We start from the raw sequence: 5445 nt of genomic DNA on the forward strand, positions 1-5445 counted from the left end.
CTTTTAAAGTTAATAAGATTAATGTGCATATATCAAATAATGGTGACTCACATAGTTACACTCAGTTAAGTAGGAATTTCAAATCTAAATCACTTAACGGTCTAAATAACTCTAACACTCATTATAATACTCATTCTAATCATTTTAATAAAAGAGGTTGACGATTACCAAAAAAATAGTTATATTTCATAGGCAAATCACTCTGTCTCACCAAAACAAATTGGTTTGTTAATTATTATTTTAAATTTTTTTATATTATTATTAGGTTTTTTAAATGTGTTGTTTATTTGGGTTATTTTTTGAATTGTGCGGTTTTTTTTTTAAATTAAATTTGTATTTTAATTTTTTTCCCTTAAAAAACAGTTTTTTTTAATATATTAAAAATAGTCTTTTATTTTTATTTTTTTCAAATAAAATGGCAAGATTTTTATTTTTAATATAAAAATCACTTTTAGATTTATAGTTGAGTTTTTTTATTTTTTTGGATGATACCAATGGTTAAGGCTATAACGTCAATTATTTAACAATTTTAACCCAAAATAAAATTTTATAAAATAAAAGTTAGATAACTATGAAAAACACTTGAACACTTCAAAATAAAAATAAATAAATAAAACGTACACATAATTCAAGTGGTGAGTTTTAGGATTTTTCATAGTCATAAAATTTGACATTTAATGTCATGATTGATAAATGTTTGAATTCTAATCCTAAAAGATCATAAAATTTGACATTTAATGTCATGATTGATAAATGTTTGAATTATAATCCTAAAAGAGGATGTCATGATTGATAAATGTTTGAATTCTAATCCTAAAAGAGGGAGTGATGTTACATCACCATTTTTTGTTTTCAACTTGCTTTTTCATGTATTTTGCAGTTATGATATTTCATCTTTAATGCCATGATTGAAAAATGTTAGAATTTTAACCCTAAAAAAGGGTGATGGTGCATCACTACTTTTGCATTTCAATGTATTTTTTCATGTCTTTCGTAGCCATGATATTTCATCTTTAGTGCCATGATTGAAAAATGTTTGAATTTTAACCTTAAAAAAAAAGGTGATGCTACATCGCCACTTTTGTATTTCAACATGATTATTCATATCTTTTGTAATCATCATATTTTGTTTTTAAAGCCATGGTTAAAAAAATATTTGAGTTTGAACCCTGAAATGAAAAAAGAGTAATGTTGCATAACCACTTTTTAAAAATCACCCTCAAAATTGTGATCTAATTCAACCTCCAAAAAAAAGAACTCTTAAAATTCTAGTTAAGTTTATAACATTATTATTTCTATATATACAAATATTATTATTTTTAATTTATTAGAACCCCATATATATATTATTTATCTAATTTTTTAATGTGATATGCATAACATTGATGGTATATGTGTGGGGGGCCAAAATTAACTATATAAATTATTTTTTCTATAAACTTATTAATTAAATTTAAAAATGTAATGGTGATGATTATTTCATCAATTGGATATATATATATATATATATATATATATATATATATATATATTAAACATGGTTAATCATGGTTACCATTGTGTCTATGGTTAACCATCGACAATATAATCAATCCATGGTCTTGATGATCAACAAAATGGTCAATCATAAACAACATGGTCAACCATGAGTTATCATAATCTATAATAGACAATTATTACTAAACATGGACAACCACTATATGTTCACTATCATAATTCTCCTCAATTTTAATTTGATCATATTTAGCCATCATCAATAATACTTTACAAAATCGAAATTTTTGAAAATCTAACCTACAACTATTATGCTTCAAGATTTTAGATGCCATTGGGGTTCTTAATGGTGTTGAACCCATTTCTACCATGAAAAAAATGATTTAAACACTCCCACAATTAGATTTTTGAAAAAAAAAAAGTCATAGGATTTTTGAAAAACTTGTCGTTGCAAAATTGTGGCCTCAATAGAGAAATTCTCCCCATCAGCACGTGCTATCAACTAGCACACCTACATACCCATCAGCACGTGCTATCAACTAGCACACCTACATTCATAAATGTTGTCAATATAAGCCAACCAATAACATTTTCCATACTAAACAAATCCTACAGTGAAAAACATGTTATCAACTAACACAACCACATTCATAAATGTAGTTAATATAAATCAACCACTACTATATTCCATTTTTTAAAATTAATAACACAGTAAACGTAACTCATATACACCAACCAACATCATTTTTCATTTTTTTAAAGTTAATAACAATTCTAGTTCCCATTCTAATCATTTTAACGGAAGATGTTGACAACTACAAATTGACAACAAATATATAGCTTCCCAATGGGCATTAAATGAGTTGGGGTTGTATATGGCCATTGTTGGGTTTTGGGTCTTGGGCATTAAATGAGAGAGGTTGTATATGCTCACTGTTGGATTTTGACAGACCCAGACCTAAAATCCAACGATGAACATATACAATCCCACTCGTTTAATACCCATTAATAAACTACTAATTTTCAGCGAAACAAATACACTGTTAATATTCTTTCCATTCGTGCTTTAAAAGACCTTGTTCACTGAAAATAAATAAGATGATATAGAGAATTAATTGAATGAGGTTGTATATACCCACCGTTATATTTTGACTTTGGTAACATCTAACGATAGAAGGCTGCCCAATTAAGACGCTATGCTCAATATGAGCATATTTGTTGCGGAACCTATCCCTTTCGTGCGTTTAAGGCATTAGCGAATCCCATTCCTTGTTACACGGTTAATATTCTTTCCACTAGTGCGTTAAAGGACCCTCTCCCTTTCGTGCGTTTAAGGCATTGGCTCTGTCCACAGGTGACAGCTCAGTCTGAATTGACTCCTCCATTCATGTGTCTCCTGCCAAACACCACGCCCACCTAATTCGCATTTATAGCCACCCAATTCACCTTTACATTTACATATCATCAATCTATTCCATGAAACACATCTCACAACTTGAGTTGCAGGCAGGCAGATCAGGCTCTTCATCTTCTTCTGTTTTCCAATTGCAATGGCGGGCAATGATGACTGGAGACGCGTGGAGTCCAGCCTGGTAAGCTCGCTCCCTCATCGGGTCCGGTTGCTCTGTTGGCTTGTGAAAACAGGGTGCGATATCTGCAGGAGAAGCGACGGCACCGTTAATCGGTGCCTCGGAACGTGGTTTAACTGCAAGGCTCCTGCCAACGAGACGCCCACTCACGGAGTCTATACGAAAGACATCGTCATCGACGAGGCCACGGGCGCTTGGTTCCGTCTCTTTGTTCCCGTCAGCAACAACCAGGAGGGCGCGTTGCCCGTGGTCGTCTACTTCCATGGCGGGGGCTTCACCATGCTCTCGCCGAGCGACGCTCCCTATGACAAATTCTGCCGTACTCTGGCCGGGCGACGAAGACTGGTCGTGGTCTCGGTGGGATACCGGTTGGCTCCGGAGCACAAGTACCCCGCCGCTTACGATGACTGTTTCGCGGCGCTTTCGTGGTTCCGCGCGCACGGGCACGATTGCCTGCCTCCGAACGTCGATCTGTCGCGGTGCTTCTTGATGGGCGAGAGCGCGGGCGGGAACATAGTCCACCACGTCGGATGCCGCGTGGCGGGAGGAGGGGACATGAGTCCAGTCAACATCGTGGGACACGTTCTCATTCAGCCCTACTTTGGCGGGGAAGATAGGACCCCAGCGGAAGCGAGGTTGAGCAACGATCTGCCGCTCATTACGTTGGAGGCGTGCGATTGGAATTGGAAGGCGTTTCTGCCGAAAGGGGCTACGAGAGACCACCCGGCGGCCAACGTAACGGGCACAGACATCTCGGGGTTACCGTTGCCTCCATCGTTGGTGGTGGTTGGAGGTCTTGACCTCCTCAAGGATCGAGATCTTCTATACGTTGAGCATCTGAAAAGCATGGGCAAGCCGGTGGAGCTTCTGTTCTACGAGGATGGTATTCATGGCTTTCAGTTCTTTCCTTATTACTTGGCTTCCAAGTTCATAGACGATCTGAGGGACTTCCTAAATATTCGTTAGATTAAAAATTGGAATAAACCATTAAATTGAATTTGTAATAATTTATGGAGTTGTCTTCACTGAGATATTTTGGATTTTCGAGTTGGATTTTCTGGTGCTCGAATCTGGTGGAAAAATTTGAGGTGAAATCCTGATTTGTGTTATTTAAACTAGTTTTCTCATTGTACATATGGACTTAGGACCCTTGAAAACCTCTAGGGCACTTCAATTGCACAAGATTACCCATCAAATTTGTGATTTCAATAAATTCTTGCCAGATTTTAAAGTAATTTGACCAAGAAAACTGGTAAAAACTTCCAAAAAGTCGCACTAAAGACAACTCCATAATTTATTTAATATGTGTTTTTATATTATTATGATGTATTCTGTAACCGAAATTACAATAAAGACAAAAAGATTATTAGTAGTGTTGTTGTATATAAGTTAAATTATTATTGTTATTGTATATGAGTTAAGTTTGTTGGTTTGTAGTTATGAGGCGTAGATTAATTGATTTGTGAGGTTTTTAAGTTTTTATTAGGTTATTAGTTAAAATTCTATGGGGAGGGTTTTAGGATAGGATCGATCTTTGGGCGAATTAAATTTCTCTAAAGGGTGTTTATGTTAGGTGGAACTATTAAATTATCTAAAGGGCATTTAAGCTAGGTCAAGCTTTGCACAATCCTAGTGTCCTAGTGATAGCATCCCTGTAGTGGTGGGTTGGGGCTAGCCCCAACTTAAACTCAACCTAATTCGAATAAATAAATAAATAAAAGAGTTTGTTGGTTTGCCCATAAAAAACCATATTAGTAAGTAAAGAAAGGAAATGGTTATGTTTGTCTTGGTTATAAATTGCGTATGAAACTTTCATGTACAACGAAATTGTTTAAATAATTAAATTTAAGAAAAGTGAAAAGATTGTTATTCTTGTCATCCGAAAATCAAAAGTAATAAAATTGTTGCTTTTGTAATGAGAAAACTAATATGTAAATATTAGAGATCATTTTGAGGGGATGCAGGGATGTTGAATAGTACACAGGTAGTTTGTTCTACACTATGTTTAGTCCCAATAAACTTCAGTCCATGGGTTTTCTTAGTCAAGTTTGTAAGTTTGGTATCAATAACTTTGACTTTAAGTTGCATCACAACTAATTGTAGTATTGTTTCTTAATAGGTCTCATTTATTTATATTAACACTTGCCAACTAGAGTTTTCATCTATCAATACAAATCCATTGTTTTGAAGTACTTAGTATTCCTAGCCATAACGCTACACATACCAGGTACCCAATTCCCCATCACCTCATCTATGTATGTATCATTGATGAATTTATTTTTCAATCTCGCCTCCTTCATTGTCTTAATTTCTTCTTGGATGTTCTATGGAGTTTGCACCCAAAATTCCCCCCTATTGACTC

General features: G+C 34.7%; 1 pseudogene; it reads left to right on the forward strand.

The window, feature by feature from the left end:
• Positions 1–2930: 2930 nt before the first annotated feature.
• Positions 2931–4062, forward strand: LOC149145634 (putative carboxylesterase 18 pseudogene; annotated as a pseudogene).
• Positions 4063–5445: the final 1383 nt, after the last annotated feature.

The sequence above is a fragment of the Pinus tabuliformis genome, chromosome X (assembly GCF_031772625.1).
Source record: "Pinus tabuliformis cultivar Carrire ecotype Pingquan chromosome X, CPIR1, whole genome shotgun sequence".
Lineage (NCBI taxonomy): Eukaryota > Viridiplantae > Streptophyta > Pinopsida > Pinales > Pinaceae > Pinus > Pinus tabuliformis.